At 44.8% G+C, this 22712-nt stretch overlaps 1 protein-coding gene and 1 non-coding gene across 2 annotated transcripts in view; one reads left to right on the top strand and one right to left on the bottom strand.

Annotated features, from left to right (window-relative positions):
* LOC126094888 (integral membrane protein DGCR2/IDD-like) overlaps positions 1-22712 on the top strand; it is a 267285-nt gene that overhangs the window by 12954 nt on the left and 231619 nt on the right. The window lies entirely within an intron of this gene.
* Trnat-ugu (transfer RNA threonine (anticodon UGU)) lies at positions 19093-19166 on the bottom strand. The gene has a single exon. It is a non-coding gene; the product is annotated as a tRNA-Thr (tRNA).

Below are 22712 nucleotides of genomic sequence, written 5' to 3'. Positions count from 1 at the left end.
ATGATGTCCACCCCAAATCCTGTATCATGTCCGTGACACTCTCTCCCCTATTTCTCGATAATACAAAACGTCTTGCTCTTCTTTGAACTTTCTCGATGTGCTCTGTTAATCCTATCTGGTAAAGACACCACACCGCGCAACTGTACTCCAGAGGAGGATGGACAAGCGTAGTGTAGGCAGTCTCTTTAGTAGATCTGTTGCATCTTCTAAGCGTTCTGCGAATAAAATGCAGCACATTACCAACCTGATGGAACGAAAACAGTGACCATTCAAAACATCTTACAGCCCTCTCGGAATGGATAACCACAGATTTTGTATGGTTTCCAAATGAATCTTATACCATTCTTCTTGTTAAATAGTGGCTCGTCCAGGTTACGATTGTGGCGGCGGATACTGATCACCCATCGTTCTCTCAAGAGTCTGCAACCTCCCCCTCACTGATCGACCTTAATGACAGTGAAAAATTAAACCGCGTGCACCTAATGGAAATTTGGGAAAAGCAATCGTCACCGAAGTTAGACTGTCGGTAAAGAGGGAGGAAAGGGTTACATCTAAATGAAAGGAAAAATGCAAATAAAATTGGTGGAAATTAATTTTGAGAAAAGGGTAAAGTTAATAAAGGAAGTAAATGTGCGGTCGTTACGTTAACAATTAATTGACGTTAATTAGATATTTGAGATTTGGGGAAAATTACGGTCGCCAGTCCTATGGACAACTACTATAATAACTGAAAATGAAAGATTAATGCACATTTAATTAGCACTAAGAGCGTGGCAACTGAAGGTTTTCACGTGTTGTGTGAAAACGGAATGTTTGTCAGAAGTAAAATGGTTCAAATGGCTCTGAGCACTATGTGACTTAACATCTATGGTCATCAGTCCCCTAGAACTTAGAACTACTTAAACCTAACTAACCTAAGGACAGCACAAACACCCAGTCATCACGAGGCAGAAAAAATCCCTGACCCCGCCGGGAATCAAACCCGGGAACCAGGGCGCGGGAAGCGAGAACGCTACCGCACGACCACCAGCTGCGGACTGTCAGAAGCTAAAAATTTCGCTACGCTCTGACTTAATTTAGCAAAAGAATTAATAAAACCGGAAAATTGAAAGTTAATTTAGTGACTGAAATTAATAGTGAAGTTTGTTTCTGAAGCACTACGAAATTCAATAAAATAAGGTCAGTCTTGGGCTACCTCAACAATCATTTCAAAAGCTACTTGAATCTATGCACTTTAGAAATAAGAAATTTAACTTCGAACTTGAATTAAATGATTCTGAACAATTAACAATAGTAAAATTTAGTACGTACCAAGCTGAGCTGCAGTCACAGGTAAGCTAAAATACGGTAACAAAACTCGCACTCTTAATTTGTGCCTGTGTAACCTAAATATTGTAGCCAGCTATGAATACTTTAACTGAACTTTGAAATTAAAGCAGTGAAATGGAATGATATTACTTTAATGCTGGCGTTTGAATTTCAACGAGACTCGGATTCATTCCGGAAAAGAAAGGGACCCTGCTTGGTAATGCAATTGTGACAACGAGCAACAAAGGTTCATGCTGTGTTGCTGTAATTTTGTGAGGCAAATTGAACAGTTTGAAAAGCTGAGGTCTGCCATACAGTTCTAAAACTTTACATTCTTCCAGTCATCCTTGTTGGTTGATTGAAGGTTTGAAGTCGTCGATCGAGGAGGTGGCAACAGTCACTCATTGTCGGCCGTCGCTGTTGCAGAAGCTGGATGTTGGCGCGCCTTCTTCTCGACACGGTCACCAGGCGAAACGGGCTCTTGATGTGCGCCAGCTAATGCTTCCCGTCCGCGACACCGTGTCAGAAACTATCATAGCAAGTCGAGCGCAATTACATGCTGCCAAACCCCGAAAGCGCGGCAACTCGCGGGAGCGTCACACAACACACCTGCTCCACCGCCCTACTCCAGCCAGACTCCCTCTGCTCGCGCTCCATGCGGCAGAGTTAACACTACCAAAGATCCTAAACACTTCGGTTCTCCACACGACCTATCGATGTAATCGTTCGATAGCATAGTTTTCCCTAGGCCAGACCCAGCGTAAAAATACCAATAATATTTACAAAACAAACCAATTATACATAGACATAAATGCATAAATATGTATATACACAAGTATTAAACAATTACAATATATAAAGACACAGAAATGTCATATCTTCAGGTAACAAAATAAGGAAATAAATTTATAGTACAATAGATGGAAATAGGAGGATATGCATTTCCGGCGTTACAAGTAAACCATAGGCCGAATGCAACTGAAACCTGGTTAATGTGTTGGCCAGCGCAGATGCGACAATTCATCCTCGTGCTCACAAAACCAGGTCTGATCGATGAGAGCTGTGTGAAGAAAGGAGCGAAGTCGTGTCAGAAGACAGCATAACCACTGGCAAGAGAAGATCGTGCTAAGGGATGAACCTGATCAACTTAAATAGCTACACTATCATTGACAGTAATGCGACCTTGCAGAGTAACCGTGAGGCCCCTGGAATACCACGATACGTTTACCCAACTCATTACCAAGCCCCCGCCATGTTTCACTCTTGGGATGTAAAGTCGGCCAGTAGTCGGAAACAATATGAAACGCGACTCATCTGACCAAATGACTGTCTTCCTCTACTGCATAGTCTAGATTTCATAACTTCAGCATCACCACGCTATGATACGGGCATTTACAGCATTGATGAGCGGTCCTCGAATTGCAATTCTCCCCACAATTCCCTTCATACGGTTTTAGCGCTGACAATGTTCCCAAGTGTGGCGTTCAGTTCTGCAGTGACTTTTGCAGTCGTTGTCCCCTTAATTTTCGTCACAATCCTCTGCAATGACCGTCCGTCACGATCACACGACACACACGTTCGTCAGCGCTGTGACTTAGCGGATAATGCTTTCCGCGTTCCCTGTGTCCTCTATAAATCTTCGAGGTGGTGCCTCTTGAAACACCAAACACTTCGGGTACCGTGATGAGAGAAGCACCTGCCTACATTCGCTCAGCTACGACATAACGCACTCACAAGTACTCAGAACACCTTCTGGCGGCGACTGACAGCTGCAACGTACTGCCGGCCGGGGTGGCCGAGAGGTTCTAGGCGCTACAGTCTGGAGCCGTGCGACCGCTACGGTCGCAGGTTCGAATCCTGCATGGGCATGGATGTGTGTGATGTCCTTAGGTTAGTTAGGTTTAAGTAGTTCTAAGTTCTAGGGGACTGATGATCTCAGAAGTTAAGTCCCATAGTGCTCAGAGCCATTTTTTGCAACGTACTGAAAAGATTGCACGGGTGCTGTTCGCCGTGGAACACAACAGCGCAACCTGCAGACTTGGCTACCATCTGTATTATCATGAAGCATGCATTTTTCGTGGTGTTTCCATTATTTGTCCAACTCCTGTCACTGTCTACCATAAGTTATCGTTCGAATCCCGAGATCTGGAAGTTCTTTCTGTTTTCTTATTCTTGTTGATCATTCCCCAATTTGACGGGGGCCTAGTTCTTGGAAAAGGAGGTTTATTAAAAGCTTTAAGACACAAAGATTATGGAAGTAACAGACAAGAGTCTTGATTTAGTCATAGTTTTGCACGTATGGTATTCTGGTAAGGGCGCTCATATTGGTGCTACTAAGAGTTGGCTGGAAGAGGTCTCCATACCTCCTGACGAGCATTTCCGGGACTATGTTAAAAGAACTAGAAATTTGAGAACGAAGCCCGACGTTGAGTTTGCAAGTAGGCTGTTTAGGTTTTTATATTGGTAACGCCACGTAGCGCTCTGTATGAAAATCACTGGCTGTGCTGTGTGCAGTCCGTGGCTGGTTGGCATTGTTGTAATATTTGCTATTGTAGTGTTGGGCAGTTGGATGTGAACAGCGCGTAGCGCTGCGCAGTTGGAGGTGAGCCGCCATCAGTGGTGGATGTGGGGAGAGAGATGGCGGAGTTTTGAGAGCGGATGATCTGGACGTGTGTCCATCAGAGACAGTACATTTGTAAGACTGGATGTCATGAACTGATATATATATACACTCCTGGAAATGGAAAAAAGAACACATTGACACCGGTGTGTCAGATCCACCATAATTGCTCCGGACACTGCGAGAGGGCTGTACAAGCAATGATCACACGCACGGCACAGCGGACACACCAGGAACCGCGGTGTTGGCCGTCGAATCGCGCTAGCTGCGCAGCATTTGTGCAACGCCGCCGTCAGTGTCAGCCAGTTTGCCGTGACATACGGAGCTCCATCGCAGTCTTTAACACTGGTAGCATGCCGCGACAGCGTGGACGTGAACCGTATGTGCAGTTGACGGACTTTGAGCGAGGGCGTATAGTGGGCATGCGGGAGGCCGGGTGGACGTACCGCCGAATTGCTCAACACGTGGGGCGTGAGGTCTCCACAGTACATCGATGTTGTCGCCAGTGGTCGGCGGAAGGTGCACGTGCCCGTCGACCTGGGACCGGACCGCAGCGACGCACGGATGCACGCCAAGACCGTAGGATCCTACGCAGTGCCGTAGGGGACCGCACCGCCACTTCCCAGCAAATTAGGGACACTGTTGCTCCTGGGGTATCGGCGAGGACCATTCGCAACCGTCCCATGAAGCTGGGCTACGGTCCCGCACACCGTTAGGCCGTCTTCCGCTCACGCCCCAACATCGTGCAGCCCGCCTCCAGTGGTGTCGCGACAGGCGTGAATGGAGGGACGAATGGAGACGTGTCGTCTTCAGCGATGAGAGTCGCTTCTGCCTTGGTGCCAATGATGGTCGTATGCGTGTTTGGCGCCGTGCAGGTGAGCGCCACAATCAGGACTGCATACGACCGAGGCACACAGGGCCAACACCCGGCATCATGGTGTGGGGAGCGATCTCCTACACTGGCCGTACACCACTGGTGATCGTCGAGGGGACACTGAATAGTGCACGGTACATCCAAACCGTCATCGAACCCATCGTTCTACCATTCCTAGACCGGCAAGGGAACTTGCTGTTCCAACAGGACAATGCACGTCCGCATGTATCCCGTGCCACCCAACGTGCTCTAGAAGGTGTAAGTCAACTACCCTGGCCAGCAAGATCTCCGGATCTGTCCCCCATTGAGCATGTTTGGGACTGGATGAAGCGTCGTCTCACGCGGTCTGCACGTCCAGCACGAACGCTGGTCCAACTGAGGCGCCAGGTGGAAATGGCATGGCAAGCCGTTCCACAGGACTACATCCAGCATCTCTACGATCGTCTCCATGGGAGAATAGCAGCCTGCATTGCTGCGAAAGGTGGATATACACTGTACTAGTGCCGACATTGTGCATGCTCTGTTGCCTGTGTCTATGTGCCTGTGGTTCTGTCAGTGTGATCATGTGATGTATCTGACCCCAGGAATGTGTCAATAAAGTTTCCCCTACCTGGGACAATGAATTCACGGTGTTCTTATTTCAATTTCCAGGAGTATATATATATATATATATATATATATATATATATATATATATAATGACTTTTGAACACTATTAAGGTAAATACATCGTTTGTTCTCTATCAAAATCTTTCATTTGCTAACTATGCCTATCAGTAGTTAGTGCCTTCAGTAGTTAGAATCTTTTATTTAGCTGGCAGTATTGGCGCTCGCTGTATTGCAGTAGTTTGAGTAACGAAGATTTTTGTGAGGTAAGTGATACATGAAAGGTATTGGTTATTGTTAGTCACGGCCATTCTTTTGTAGAGATTACTGAAAGTCAGATTCCGTTCCGCTAAAATTATTGTGTCTCAGTTTAGCGTTGATGAGAATAAATAAAGAGAGAAATGTCTGAGTACGTTCAGTTCTGCTCAGCTGTTTGAAAATGAAATAACGTAAGGGGTTTACCAGCACAGTAATTCAATAATTTTTCTAAGCGGACGTTTCATATGTCGACCCTTAGCCGAGGATACCTCACTGGAATCTTCTGATTTTTTCTTGTTGTTTGTATAATTAGTGTAGCTATTGTTTATTGCTAGCGAGTATTTATAGAGAGAATTTCCTTTGTAGTTGTAGTTTTTCATTGTTGTACAGTAAAACAGTTGTGGCATGCTTGTAGATTTGCATCAAGTATTTCGCAGCTGCGCTTGGAATTTATTAGATATTATTTTCAGTGCTATGTTAATGTGTTTTCTTATTTTGCTCTTCAAATTGTGCTTTTCTGTGTTATCCTGTGAAATATTGTGACAATAATGGAGTGTGAGAAACGCAACACTAGGTTCCAAAGTAAACTGAGAAATAATAGTGACGACGAGCGCAGCTTATCAGCACCACTGTGTAATGAATTAACAGACATTCAAAGTAGTAATTTGGTAACTGTGCATAGGGAAATGGAGCGGGTGGCTCACCTCCTACTGCGCAGCGCTACGCGCTGTTCACATCCAACTGCCCAACACTACAATAGCGAATATTACAACAATGCCAACCAGCCACGGACTGCACACAGCACAGCCAGTGATTTTCGTACAGAGCGCTACGTGGCGTTACCAATATAAAAACCTAAACAGCATACTTACAAGTTGAGGTATAGGGATTGTCTGATTATTAGAAGAGAAGATTGGAGAAAAGAATTTGTTAAAAATGGGATAACGCTAAAGCATCTTGCTGTTCACGCGGTCGAGACTGGGCACACAAAAGTGGGATCGACGGCGCAGGGGTTTTTTTTTGTCGTAGATGGGTATCTGCGTTAGAGAACAGGTTTTGAGGGCAAGCGGCGGTACCTTTCAAGAGGAATTCCCAGCTGTCGTCTTGCGCGTTTCTGTAGAGCGTGTGAAGACGCACTGCGGGCATACTTGCAGACAGCGAGCCAGTTCCGTTGGTGAGTCCGTCCCGAAAACAATCTGCCGTTTAGGTTTGACATTTGGCTTTGCAGCCTGCTTCATACTGCCTTTGCAAACTGCTAGAATACCTACGGATCGATGGAATCGTTATGAAGTATATTTGTTGCGGGAATATATCGGCGAAGGGACCTGTGCAGTTTTCTCAGAACTCACCACAGGTCTGTCTGGGTCCTCGTTCTTCCAAGGTCGTCCAGCGCTACCAGAAATGGGTCCAGTAATGTTAGCGGGGACTCGTTCACGTTTACGATTGAGAAACAAGGAAAAGTTGTGGCTTTTTTTTAATGTTCTTCGACAGTCATTCTGTTAACCGAAATATCGCCCTTCTGTTTCCAATACCTACAAGCCGTAGAACATAAGAGTAACGCAATAGATTTTTCCACGAAATTTCGGAGTCTTATCTATTTACGAACGAAAGCTACTCGTAATACCTGGTATAGTTCCGGCGACTGTAAAACAGTGATCGTTCTCTGTTAATATACGTCTGATTATTGTACACCGCTGTCAATAGATAAATCCTAATTTCCTGGAAAATTCAGTTTCTTTCTAATGTTTGGGGACATACAGTCGTAAATTGTAGATAAATATTTGCGTTCTAGTATCTGTGTATCGAGTTGTTTTAGCTATGCTATTTGAAATAGCAAAGACGATCCTACGATTTTAGAAGTGACTAGCTAGTGTATACATGTGTCTTGACTGTACCGAAAGGAAGTTCTTCATCGCCCTCCTACGTGTTGGGCTGTCCAGTCAGCCAGAACAGCCCTCAGTCATCCCTAGTTTTGCGATCCCATGTTTTAGGTCTTTTTAAATTAAGGTACACAAAATAGAAATTTTACAAGTAAAAATGTTCTTCTCTTTTCTTCCTATGTTCTGTCTGAAAAGCATTTTTTTCCACGAACAGTACTACAGCAATGATTTTCTTGATATAGACTGTAGCTGCAATTCCCTCTAATCTCCAACGATTAAGTATTACAGTTCTCGAAGTAACGTGAAACGAAGGATGTAAATGTTATACAGACAACATTTTGTGCTACTTTCATTTTTCCTGTAACCCATTTCTGGCCTCTTACTTTATTGGATTCGATATGTAGGGTCCATGGGATAAATTACCCTTAGAGCGTTATTTGTCTTCTGTGATTGTCTTTTTGTGAAGAGTGCTTCACCCAGACAATGAAACATTACTACTAACGACGAGCACAAGACAACTACGAATTAACTTCGTGGTTTGCATCTTATTTACAGCAGTCCCTCCATAGACTGTGGTGCTTCTCTGCAGCGAGATTCTAAATTTCCATTGTACATTTCAAGAACTTGTAGACGGCACATTTTCAATAGTAACTCATGTCCCTAAATATAAGGTTTCCTTGATGCATGATCAGGAACGGAAGACAATTCATTCCACGCTACCGCCTCGGTTTGGTGATAATAACACACTGTATGCCGGTAACTACTGAATCTGTGTGCAACTCATTGGTGCGGTACCAGAGGGCATTGCTAACCAGTGATGTTTTGGAAGTAGAAAGAAGCGATACTGAAAAATGCTGTTGTTGCTGTTGTTGTCTTCAGTCCAGAGACTGGTTTGATGCAGCTCTCCATGCTACTCTATCCTGTGCAAGCTTCTTCATGTCCCAGTACCTACTGCAACCTACATCCTTCTGAATCTACATCTACATCTACATCTATACTCCGCAAGCCACCTGACGGTGTGTGGCGGAGGGTACCTTGAGTACCTCTATGGGTTCTCCCTTCTATTCCAGTCTCGTATTGTTCGTGGAAAGAAGGATTGTCGGTATACCTCTGTGTGGGCTCTAATCTCTCTGATTTTATCGTCATGGTCTCTTCGCGAGATATACGTAGGAGGGAGCAATATACTGCTTGACTCTTCGGTGAAGGTATGTTCTCGAAACTTTGACAAAAGCCCGTACCGAGCTACTGAGCGTCTCTCCTGCAGAGTCTTCCACTGGAGTTTATCTATCATCTCCGTAACGCTTTCGCAATTACTAAATGATCCTGTAACGAAGCGCGCTGCTCTCCGTTAGATCTTCTCTATATCTTCTATCAACCCTATCTGGTACGGATCCCACACTGCTGAGCAGTATTCAAGCAGTGGGCGAACAAGCGTACTGTAACCTACTTCCTTTGTGTTCGGGTTGCATTTCCTTAGAATTCTTCCAATGAATCTCAGTCTGGCATCTGCTTTACCGACAATCAACATTATATGATCATTCCATTTTAAATCACTCCTAATGCGTACTCCCAGATAATTTATGGTATTAACTGCTTCCAGTTGCTGACCTGCTATTTTGTAGCTAAATGATAAAGGATCTATCTTTCTGTGTATTCGCAGCACATTACACTTGTCTACATTGAGATTCAATTGCCATTCCCTGCACCATGCGTCAATTCGCTGCAGATCCTCCTGCATTTCAGTACAATTTTCCATTGTTACAACCTCTCGATACACCACAGCATCATCTGCAAAAAGCCTCAGTGAACTTCCGATGTCATCCACAAGGTCATTTATGTATATTGTGAATAGCAACGGTCCTATGACACTCCCCTGCGGCACACCTGAAATCACTCTTACTTCGGAAGACTTCTCTCCATTGAGAATGACATGCTGCGTCCTGTTATCTAGGAACTACTCAATCCAATCACACAATTGGTCTCATAGTCCATATGCTCTTACTTTGTTCATTAAACGACTGTGGGGAACTGTATCGAACGCCTTGCGGAAGTCAAGAAACACGGCATCTACCTGTGAACCCGTGTCTATGGCCCTCTGAGTCTCGTGGACGAATAGCGCGAGCTGGGTTTCACATGACCGTCTTTTGCGAAACCCATGCTGATTCCTACAGAGTAGATGCTTGGTGTATTCATCTCTTGGTCTCCCTCTACGATTTTTACCCTCCACGCTGCCCTCCAATACTAAATTGGTGATCCCTTGATTCCTAAGAACATGTCCTACCAATCGATCCCTTCTTCTAGTCAATCTCTGTCTTACCATCATATAATCTATCCGAAATCTTCCAGTGTCTCCAGTCGTCTTCCATGTATACAAGCTTCTTTAGTGATTTTTAAACCAAGCGTTAGCTATGATGAAGTTATGCTCTGTGCAAAATTCTACCAGGCGGCTTCCTCTTTCCTCGTTCATCTAATACTTTTCCTTCTCTTCCTTTCCCTACTATCGAATTCCTGTCCCCCATGACTATTAAAATTTCATTTCCCTTAACTATCTGAATAATTTCTTTAATCTCATCATACATTTCTTCAGTCTTTTCATCATCTGCGGAGCTACTTGGCATATAAACTTGTACTACTGTGGTAGGCATGGGTTTCGTGTCTATCTTGGCTACAAAAATGCGTTCACTATGCTGTTCGTAGTAGTTTCCCCGCGCTCCTATTTTTTTTAATTCATTATTAAACCTAGTCCTGCATTATCCCTATTTGATTTTGTATTTGTATCCCTGTATTCACCTGACCAGAAGTCTTCTTCCTCCTGCCACCGAACTTCACTAATTCCCACTGTATCTAGCTTTAACCTATCCGTTTCCCTTTATAAATTTTCTAACCTACGTGCCCTATTAAGGGATCTGACATTCCACGGTCCAATCCGATCCGTAGAACACCAGTTTTCTTTCTCCTGATAACAACGTCCTTCTGAGTAGTCCGCCACCTCCCCCCCCCCCCCCCCAGAGATCAGAATGGGGCAATGGGGGACTATTTTACCCCCAGAATATTTTACTCAAGAGGACGCCATCATCATTTAACCATACTTGAAAGCTGCATGGCCTCGGGAAAAATTAGAGCTGTATTTCTTTCAGCCGTTCGCGGTACCAGCGCAGCAAGGCCGTTTTGGTTAGTATTACAAGGCCAAATCAGTCAATCATCCAGACTGTTGCCCCTGCAACTACTGGAAAGGCTGCTGCCCCTCTTCAGGAACCACACGTTTGTGTGGCCTCTCAACAGATACCCCTACGGTATGGCTGTTGGTATCGCTTAGGCACGCAAGCCGCCCTCTCCCCCCCCCCCCTCCAACCACCACCACCACCACCACCACCACCACCACCAATGGCAAGGTCCATGGTTCATGGTTGATGAGGTTTACAAGACTGTTGCCAGAAGATAACTGCAGAAAATTGTAGAGCAATATCCGAAGCATCGGTCTGCTATCGGATCGTTGAACATATTCTAAGCTCGAATATGGTGAATTTAGAAGAGAGAAAAAGCTTCTGTCCACAAAACAGTATTGATTTAGGAGACATCGAACCTTTAGTAACGAGATTCACGTGTCCACCTTGGTCAAAAGGGAGAAAAACTGGAAACGGCCCGACGAGGATGACTCAGTTTGATATGACCAAAGCAAAATTATGTGTAAATTGAACCATCCCCCCTTCCCCCCGCCCTCCCCGTTCAAAGAGAAGAACGCCGAACATTTACAGTCGTGGTTGATTTAAAACATTTAGCTAATTCATTTGAATAAATTCATACTGTTGTTTATACATTTAAGCACAATTTAGTATTGTTCAAGTACTATTTTGTCACAAGAAATTTATTTTTTGAAGGATCTGCAAGCTTTTGGGAAAATGTTTTTGCGATTACGGAAACATGTACTTAATTAATGGAGCCTACATGATTTTGTAGTCAAAAGGTTAAGCTATCCGTCACATTCACCATGATCTCTCCAAGTACTGCACAAAAAACGGAAAAATTAAGAAACAAGAACTATGCCAACTAGTCACTGTCTCTGACTCCTCAAGTTTTTGGGGTGCCCACTAGGTCGGGTTAAGGGAAGACATTGAAGCAAATCAGTAGCGTGCGTGCGAGATTTACTACCAGCGACTTCGATCATTTTGAGAGCGTTACAGTAATGTTGTGTGATGTCTCATGGGAAACTTCGGAGGGAAGAAGACGATATATTCACGATACGCTGTTGAGGAAGTTTAGAGAACCGGAATTTGCGGCAGACTGCAGAACGATCCGGCTACCTGAAACGCTCCTCTCGTGTGGGGGCCTTAAGGACAAGATGAGGGAGGTCAGGGTGAGTACAGAAGCGGTCGGGCAACAACTCTTCCTTGGACTGATCTGCGAGAGGAGTCGACTAGCAATGGGTACAACGTACCTCCCGCCATGCAGTGCACAATGGGTTTCAAGTATGTGTGGAGATGTAAATAATGGTCAATCATCGTCAAAAAACTTAGAACGTTGCCGAATGCCTTCAGAAAAAAGCACGCGTTATGAAATACTGGTAGAGTAAAAGCGTTTTTGATAGTGAAATAGACACACAACATAAAACGGTAGACTTACACCGAGACTAATCAGCAGATATTAAACTTAAGCAGTTAATAAATGAGAAGACAGGAGGGACGGTACACAAAATAACCCCAATTAGACTATAGAATAAAATATTACTAGGACTAATTGATAATTTGTGATAACGGAATTCCAGTGCGTAAATATGAATTATTGCTGCAGAGAAGATATGTGCTTGAAATAACATCAGACTTTCTTACCTGGCCAATGGCGAACGAGAGGCTGATTTCACACTGTTAGGAGCACAAGAACTAAATTTTCATTCTAGCTTTCTCAAAGTAAAATGCAGCATTTGCTAAATCAGTTGCAGTTTTATTCCATTAATTAATGGATAATTCTTAAGTGCCTGTGGGAATAGAAGTACGTGTTCCAAATAGTAACAGTTTAACAGGAACAGAGGAACAGTGCCATATAATTTCAGTACTAATTAAGAAAAACGTTCCGAGTAACACACACACACACACACACACACACACACACACACACACACACACACACACACACACGGTTCTACAGAAGGCGATATCTGGCCACGAATGATCTCTGAATCAAATCAAAGTGATACTGGAGAAAATTGCCCATAAGATGTTAACTGCATAAAACCATCGTTACGTTTTAGGTCTAAGTGGTCCTAATGGGAACACAATATAATAATTTTTTTTAAAAACGCAGAATACGATAATTTTATCGTGCATAGCACGCTAGAATTTAAGAAGAATTAAATCACGAAAAGTGAGGAGAGCATCATACATCAAGATAATAGTGTTTATGTGTTGCAGTATGAAACATGAAGTTGTGGAAAAACTTATGGTAGGTGGTTATGCTGAGTGTAGGACAGTCACTTAAGAAGATGAATAATATTGGACCAAATGCTTTGTGCAGGATGGTCAAAACGAAACTCGCCCAGAAAATATTTCATGAACCGTAAGACAAAGAACTCAACTTACATCATCTGTTCACAGTTGCCATCTTCCGGTGTCTGAAATATTTTCTGGGGAAGTTTCGTTTCGCTCACCCTGTACAAAAAGGACTTCGTCCTCCATAACTAACTGAAATTATCTGGCATTATTCTCTGAAGGATATAGAGTTGAATCTTGTCTTGGTACCAGTTCCCGTATTTTTGTTTGGTACTAGCTGTTACCTGTGGCTGCAATCATATAACTTTATTTAAAAGAAAAAAAGATGAGAAATCGTGAGTAAGCTGTTATTGTACACCCAATAACGTCAGCTGCATACTTGAAAAAAGAGACAGCATTGGTCGTATATTTTTTACTATCGCAAAATCGATTTTCTGTCACTGAGTGACCATCTTCAGTGCTATATTGTATAACTTAAATTAGGATGCACTGTTGTCACTAAGCTTACGGCAATCACATATATTTTTTACTATCGCAAAATCGATTTTCTGTCACTGAGTGACCATCTTCAGTGCTATATTGTATAACTTAAATTAGGATGCACTGTTGTCACTAAGCTTACGGCAATCACATAGACTCATGTGATTGCCGTAAGCTTAGTGACAACAGTGCATCCTAATTTAAGTTATACAATATAGCACTGAAGATGGTCACTCAGTGACAGAAAATCGATTTTGCGATAGTAAAAAATATACGACCAATGCTGTCTCTTTTTTCAAGTATACCTGTTATCTCGTCGTAGTGCACAAGACAACATGGAGTCGCCAATCAATAACGTCAGCTGCCCTCACGCGTTTTTCAGTTCGGGTAGGCATAGCCCGTGATGTGCGACTGCTCCCCCTCCCAATTGCCCCAACACGTGATACAGCGACATGCACACTGTCCTGACCGAGCAGTGGGTAGGAGCGCACATCTGTGCATTGTGCTATTGAAGCAGCTATACGTTACGCAACGTATACATTCTGCAACATATTTTACCAGATACACACTGCCTGGAGGAAAATTAAAGAGACCTTTGGAGAAAAGAGAACCACTTGTATGAATATCAAGAGCTCAGATGGAAACCCAGTTCTAAGCAAAGAAGGGAAAGCAGAAAGGTGGAAGGAGTATATAGAGGGTCTATACAAGGGTGATGCACTTGAGGACAATGTTATAGAAATGGAAGAGGATGTAGATGAAGATGAAATGGGAGATAAGATACTGCGTGAAGAGTATGATAGAGCACTGAATGACCTAAGCCGAAGCAAGGCCCCGGGAGCAGATAACATTCCATTACAACTACTGACAACCTTGAGAGAGCCAGTCCTGACAAAACTCTACCATCTGGTGAGCAAAAAGTATGAGCCAGGCGAAATACCCTCAGAATTCATGAAAAATACTAACGCGAATTCTTTACAGACAAATGGAAAAAATGGTAGAAGCCGACCTCGGGGTAGATCAGTTTGGACTCCGTAGAAATATGGGAACACGTGAGCCAATACTGACCCTACGCCTTATCTTAGAAGCTAGATTAAGGAAAAGCAAACCTACGTTTCTAGCATTTGTAGACTTAGAGAAAACTTTTGACAATGTTGACTGGAATACTCTCTTTCAAATTGTGAAGGTGGCAGGGGTAAAATATAAGGGGCGAAAGGCTATTTACAATTTGTACAGAAAGCAGATGGCAGTTATAAGACTTGAGGGACATGAAAGGGAAGCAGTGGTTGGGAAGCGAGTGAGACAGGGTTGTAGCCTCTCCCCAATGTTATTCAATCTGTATATTGAGCAAGCAATAAAGGAAACAAAAGAAAAATTCGGGGTAGGTATTAAAATCCACGGAGAAGAAATAAAAACTTTGAGGTTCGCCGATGACATTGTAATTCTGTCAGAAACAGCAAAGGACTTGGAAGAGCAGTTGAACGGAATGGACAGTGTCTTGAAAGGAGGATATAAGATGAACATCAACAAAAGCAAAACGAGGATAATGGAATGTAGTCGAATTAAGCCAGGTGATGCTGAGGGAATTAGATTAGGAAATGAGACACTTAAAGTGGTAAAGGAGTTTTGCTATTTGGGGAGCAAAATAACTGATGATGGTCGAAGTAGAGAGGATATAAAATGTAGACTGGCTATGGCAAGGAAAGCGTTTCTGAAGAAGAGAAATTTGTTAACATCGAGTATAGATTTAAGTGTCAAGAAGTCGTTTCTGAAAGTTTTTGTATGGAGTGTAGCCATGTATGGAAGTGAAACATGGATGATAAATAGTTTGGACAAGAAGAGAATAGAAGCTTTCGAAATGAGGTGGTACAGAAGAAGAAGGATGAAGATTAGATGGGTAGATCACATAACTGATGAGGAGGTACTGAATAGGATTGTGGAGAAGAGGAGTTTGTGGCACAACTTGACTAGAAGAAGGGATCGGTTGGTAGGACATGTTCTGAGACATCAAGGGATCACCAATTTAGTAGTGGAGGGCAGCGTGGAGGATAAAAATCGTAGAGGGCGACCAAGAGATGAATACACTAAGCAGATTCAGAAGGATGTAAGCTTTAGTAGGTACTGGGAGATGAAGAAGCCTGCACAGGATAGAGTAGCATGGAGAGGTGCATCAAACCAGTCTCAGGACTGAAGACCACAACAACAACAACAACCATGCTTAATGTTCACTGATGTAAAAAAAGATGTTCCATTCCCTATTTCGCCATCTTATGAGACTATTTTTTCCGTTTTCTTTTTTTTACTCTGTAAAATAGCCTATGTTCTTCCTGAAAGTTCAAGCTATCTCCACACCAAACCTTTCTGTTCGAGCTCTGATTTCTCTTATTTTATTTTGATGATCATTCCTACCTATGTAGGTTGGGCTCAACGAAATATTTTGGCATTCGGAAGAGAAAGTTGGTGACTGAAATTTCGTTAATAGATCTCGCCGCAACGAAAAACGTCTTTGCTTTAACGACTTCCATCCCAACTCGCGTATCATATCTGCCACATTCTCTCCCCTATTACGTGATAATACAAAACGAGCTGCCCTTTTTTGCACCCTTTCGATGTCCTCCGTCAATCCCACCTGGTAAGGATCCCACACCGCGCAGCCATATTCTAACAGAGGACAAACGAGTGTAGTGTAAGCTGTCTCTTTATTGGACTTGTTGCATCTTCTAAGTGTCCTGCCAATGAAACGCAACCTTTGGCTCGCCTTCCCCACAATATTATCTATGTGGTCCTTCCAACTGAAGTTGTTCGTAATTTTAACACCCAGGTACTTAGTTGAATTGACAGCCTTGAGAATTGTACTATTTATCGAGTAATCGAATTCCAACGGATTTCTTTTGGAACTCATGTAGATCACCTCACACTTTTCGTTATTTAGCGTCAACTGTCACCTGCCACACCAGACAGCAATCTTTTCTAAATCGCTTTGCAACTGATACTGGTCTTCGGATGACCTTACTAGACGGTAAATTACAGCATCATCTGCGAACAACCTAAGATAACTGCTCAGATTGTCACCCAAGTCATTTATATAGATCAGGAACAGCAGAGGTCCCAGGACGCTTCCCTGGGGAACACCTGATATCACTTCAGTTTTACTCGATGATTTGCCGTCTATTACTACGAACTGCGACCTTCCTGACAGGAAATCACGAATCCAATCGCACAACTGAGACGATACCCCATAGGCCCGCAGCTTGATTAGTAGTCGCTTGTGAGGAACGGTGTCAAAAGCTTTCCGGAAATCTAGAAATACGGAATCAACTTGAGATCCCCTGTCGATAGCGGTCATTACTTCGTGCGAATAACGAGCCGTCGGGGAAGACATCAAGCACGAAGGGATGCAAGTGGTACGCAGGTGCCAGCGTGTGTTCGGTTGCTACTACTGCTCCCAAGCTAGCGTAGGAGAACGTCTCCCGTAATACACTCCTGGAAATGGAAAAAAGAACACATTGACACCGGTGTGTCAGACCCACCATACTTGCTCCGGACACTGCGAGAGGGCTGTACAAGCAATGATCACACGCACGGCACAGCGGACACACCAGGAACCGCGGTGTTGGCCGTCGAATCGCGCTAGCTGCGCAGCATTTGTGCACCGCCGCCGTCAGTGTCAGCCAGTTTGCCGTGGCATACGGAGCTCCATCGCAGTCTATAACACTGGTAGCATGCCGCGACAGGGTGGACGTGAACCGTATGTGCAGTTGACGGACTTTGAGCGAGGGCGTATAGTGGGCATGCGGGAGGCCGGGTGGACGTACCGCCGAATTGCTCAACACGTGGGGCGTGAGGTCTCCACAGTACATCGATGTTGTCGCCAGTGGTCGGCGGAAGGTGCACGTGCCCGTCGACCTGGGACCGGACCGCAGCGACGCACGGATGCACGCCAAGACCGTAGGATCCTACGCAGTGCCGTAGGGGACCGCACCGCCACTTCCCAGCAAATTAGGGACACTGTTGCTCCTGGGGTATCGGCGAGGACCATTCGCAACCGTCTCCATGAAGCTGGGCTACGGTCCCGCACACCGTTAGGCCGTCTTCCGCTCACGCCCCAACATCGTGCAGCCCGCCTCCAGTGGTGTCGCGACAGGCGTGAATGGAGGGACGATTGGAGACGTGTCGTCTTCAGCGATGAGAGTCGCTTCTGCCTTGGTGCCAATGATGGTCGTATGCGTGTTTGGCGCCGTGCAGGTGAGCGCCACAATCAGGACTGCATACGACCGAGGCACACAGGGCCAACACCCGGCATCATGGTGTGGAGAGCGATCTCCTACACTGGCCGTACACCACTGGTGATCGTCGAGGGGACACTGAATAGTGCACGGTACATCCAAACCGTCATCGAACCCATCGTTCTACCATTCCTAGACCGGCGAGGAAACGTGCTGTTCCAACAGGACAATGCACGTCCGCATGTATCCCGTGCCACCCAACGTGCTCTAGAAGGTGTAAGTCAACTACCCTGGCCAGCAAGATCTCCGGATCTGTCCCCCATTGAGCATGTTTGGGACTGGATGAAGCGTCGTCTCACGCGGTCTGCACGTCCAGCACGAACGCTGGTCCAACTGAGGCGCCAGGGGGAAATGGCATGGCAAGCCGTTCCACAGGACTACATCCAGCATCTCTAAGATCGTCTCCATGGGAGAATAGCAGCCTGCATTGCTGCGAAAGGTGGATATACACTGTACCAGTGCCGACATTGTGCATGCTCTGTTGCCTGTGTCTATGTGCCTGTGGTTCTGGCAGTGTGATCATGTGATGTATATGACCCCAGGAATGTGTCAATAAAGTTTCCCCTTCCTGGGACAATGAATTCACGGTGTTCTTATTTCAATTTCCAGGAGTGTAGTATATCAAAAACGTGATTCACCCGAACAGTCAACACGTTTCCTTTGGCCGACGGTCGAATGCCAATAGTCCCGGGACCACTGCAGTCGTAATTGACGATGTCTTTCGGTCAACATGTGGACACCTAACGATGCTCTGCTGTGTGGTTCCATGTTCAACAAAGTACAATGAACGATGTGCTTCCAAACACTTGTGTGTGCACCAGCGTTGTTCTCTTTAGGTAGAGATGCCACAAATCACGATCTATCCTACTTTACAGAGCAGACAGACCTCTGAAGTCCTCGTTCTGTGAAAAGTCGTGGACGTCCGATCATTTAGTGTCTAGTGGTAGTTTGACTGTTCTTCTAACCCTTTCCGTAGATGCTCACGACAGTAGCACATAATTGTCGACCAGCTTTCGGTTTTCGAGATACACGTTCACAGGCTCTGCGTAATAATAATCTGCCCGTTGTCCAAGTCGATTATCTCAATGGGTTTTCCCATTTGCAGCCCACATCATCGTTAGGATGATCCCCCATCCGTGTCTGTTCCGGTCCACATCCTTCAGTTACCGCGTCATGTGCCCGCAACGCCACCCGGCGGCATCCAACGCCGCAGTGGGCAATGGTCATAATTACAATTACATGAACACCCTTAGCTGCATACAGGCGTTGAAATACATCAACGGGGACATATGAAAATGTGTGCCCCGACCGGGACTCGAACCCGGGATCTCCTGCTTACATGGCAGACGCTCTGTCCATCTGAGCCACCGAGGATAGCGCGACTGCAGGGACTTATCTCTGGCACGCCTCCCGCGAAACCCACATTCTCAACGTATTGTCCCGCACTACATTCGTGGTGCCCCCCGCCCATTATACTCATTACTCGCGGCGCGTTGCCGATTCCCGTAAGAGTTCGGGCACTGTTTGTGCATTCGCACAGAAGATGAAGATGGTCAAGCGGCTGGCGAGCCGTAACTACATACAGGGTGAGTCACCTAACGTTACCGCTGGATATATTTCGTAAACCACATCAAATACTGACGAACCGATTCCACAGACCGAACGTGAGGAGAGGGGCTAGTGCAATTGTTTAGTACAAACCATAAAAAAATGCACGGAAGTATGTCTTTTAACACAAACCTACGTTTTTTTAAATGGAACCCCGTTAGTTTTGTTAGCACATCTGAACATATAAACAAATACGTAATCAGTGCAGTTTGTTGCATTGTAAAAAGTTAATTACATCCGGAGATATTGTAACCTAAAGTTGACGCTTGAGTACCACCTCTCCGCTGTTCGATCGTGTGTATCGGAGAGCACCGAATTACGTAGGGATCCTAAGGGAACGGTGATGGACCTTAGGTACAGAAGAGACTGGAACAGCACATTACGTCCACATCCTAACACCTTTTTATTGGTCTTTTTCACTGACGCACACGTACATTACCATGACGTGGAGGACGCATAAATTGGCCAGCCCGTTCTCCTGATGTTACACCTCTGGACTTCTTTCTGTGGGGTACGTTAAAGTAGAATGTGTACCGTGATGTGCCTACAATCCCAGAGGATATGAAACAACGTATTGTGGCAGCCTGCGGCGACATTACACCAAATGTACTGCGGCGTGTACGACATTCATTACGCCAGAGATTGCAATTGTGTGCAGCAAATGATGGCCACCACATTGAACATCTATTGGCCTGACATGTCGGGACACGCTCTATTCCATTCCGTAATTGAAAACGGAAACCACGTGTGTACGTGTACCTCACCCCTCATGGTAATGTACATGTGCGTCCGTGAAAAAGACCAATAAAAAGGTGTTAGCATGTGGACGTAATGTGCTGTTCCAGTCTCTTCTGTACCTAAGGTCCATCACCGTTCCCTTTGGATCCCTACGTAATTCGGTGCTCTCCGATACACACGATCGAACAGCGGAGGAGTGGTACTCAAGCGTCAACTTTAGGTCACAATATCTCCGGATGTAATTAACATTTTACAATGCAACAAACGGTACTGATTACGTATTTGTTTATATCTTCAGATGTGCTAACAAAACTAACGGGGTTCCATTTAAAAAAACGAAGGTTTGTGTTAAAAAATATACTTCCGTGCGTTTTTTTATGGTTTGTATTAACCAATTACACTAGCCCCTCTCCTCACGTTCGGTCTGTCGAATCGATTCGTCAGTATTAGATGTGGTTTACGAAATATATCCAGCGGTAATGTTAGGTGACTCACCCTTATATACTAAGATGGTATCTGTTCTTTCTGACATGTCCGAAAGAGCAGATACCATCGGTGATCATGCAGCTCATTAGAATGAAATTACAATTACTACGAATGTAGTGCGGGACAATACGTTGAGAATGTGCGTTTCGCGGGAGGCGTGCCAGAGATAAATCCCTGCAGTCGCGCTACCCTCTGTGTCCTCGGTGGCTCAGATGGACTGCCGGCACGGTAGCTCAGCGTGTTCGGTCAGAGGGCTGCTCGCCCTCTGTAATAAAAAAAAACTGAGTTAATGGATCAACAACGAACTGAAACGGGTGTCTTTCGACGTCCGCCCAGAGCAGATAAAAAAAAATGGATAGAGCTTCTGCCATGTAAGCAGGAGATCCCGGTTTCGAGTCCCAGTCGGGGCACACATTTTCGTCTGTCCCCGCTGACGTATGTCAACGCCTTTAAGCAGGTAAGGGTGTTCATTTCATTGTAATTTCATTCTAACGAGTTGCATGGTCACCGATGATATCCGTTCTTTCGGACAAGTCTGAAAGAACAGATACCATCTTAGTACATAAATGGTCATAATGTTATGGCTTATCAACGTATAAGTATTGTATTCATTGCGTTGAATCGTCTTAAGTAGAAATAACAACCAATAAAAGCATTTCAGATATATGATAATGTTCTTAGTAGAACATATCAACCAATAAAAGCATTTTTCAGAAGTATGATAATGTTCTAATCTCAAAGAGGATATAGCTTTTTCAAAGACTAAATATGTCTCCCTAACTCGCGTTATATTCAATACACCTGTCACTGAGTTAAAAAGACTAACAGCACTGTCTACTGGTTCTTTTGTGTACTACGAAACTAACAGAGCCATCTAATTGTTCTTTTGTATACTATGCCATGGTGATCACGTCACTGAGGTAAACATCCGAACTATTAAACTGAGCAGACTTTTTTATAAAATATTAAAATACAATATCTTTCTTTCGTGTTCCAATTTTGATGGAATAAAGCCTATACATTGCCCCAAGCTACGCTCATGTTGCCTGTGAAAATCCTATAAAAATTGTCAAGTAGTTTCGGAGATAAGCGTGTTCAAACAAATAAACAGATAGACATGGCAGTTATACTGGTTTATGCCGGCCGCGGTGGTCTCGCGGTTCTAGGCGCTCAGTCCGGTACCGCGCGACTGCTACGGTCGCAGGTTCGAATCCTTCCTCGGGCATGGATGTGTGTGGCGTCCTTAGGTTAGTTAGGTTTAAGTAGTTCTAAGTTCTAGGGGACTGATGACCAAAGATGTTAAGTCCCATAGTGCTCAGAGCCATTTGAACCACTTATACTAGTTTATATTGGTATAGATTACCCAAAAACAAGATCGTCGGTGTATCAGCTGTTTCCTAAGGAGTTGCGCACACTTAAGCTGTTGTATAGCCATACAGATGGATGTTATCAAGCGCGATGAGAGCTTTTTTGCACCAGGAGGAGGGAGAAGGAACAGCTGCCAGGACGGAGTTGCACACGTACCCAGGAGACGCCGACGCCACAGGGTTATCAGGTATCGGCCCGGGGCGCTAATGACGTGCTCGATGGCCTACCCCCCCCCCTCCCACCCCCTCCCACTTACCCTCCCCCTTCCCCGCCTCCTCGCTCCGCTTCCAATGTCTGCTGCCCCTTCCCCCCACCAACGCCGCCCACATCAGATATCGACAATGTTGCTATGAGGATGCTCCGTGCACACTAACGTAGACCAAAGGCACAAAGGGATAATGAGGGAAACCGTCGCTGATGATGCTGGAAAAAGTGCGGACAAACCGCTTTTGCTGAGGGATGATCGTAAAATAGATGGAAACAAAATTCAATCAGGTAACAGAGACCGCCGGAAATGCCTGTGTGGAGCAACAAAGTGACGCAATCACGGTATCGGTTTCGTTTTAAACACTCTTCATTAACAATACATTAAGCGCTAAGCTGAAACGTTGAGCAGTTCCTGTTGTAACAAACGGGAAGTGTATCTACTGGGAAAGGACAGTCGGAAATGAGCACAGATTCAATAATGTGACGTTGCTTACTTCATAGCTAAAGAATACC

Source organism: Schistocerca cancellata, chromosome 8 (assembly GCF_023864275.1).
Source record: "Schistocerca cancellata isolate TAMUIC-IGC-003103 chromosome 8, iqSchCanc2.1, whole genome shotgun sequence".
NCBI lineage: Eukaryota > Metazoa > Arthropoda > Insecta > Orthoptera > Acrididae > Schistocerca > Schistocerca cancellata.
The sequence above is the reverse complement of the archived record's forward strand: the minus strand, read 5'-3'. Positions and strand labels throughout refer to the sequence as shown.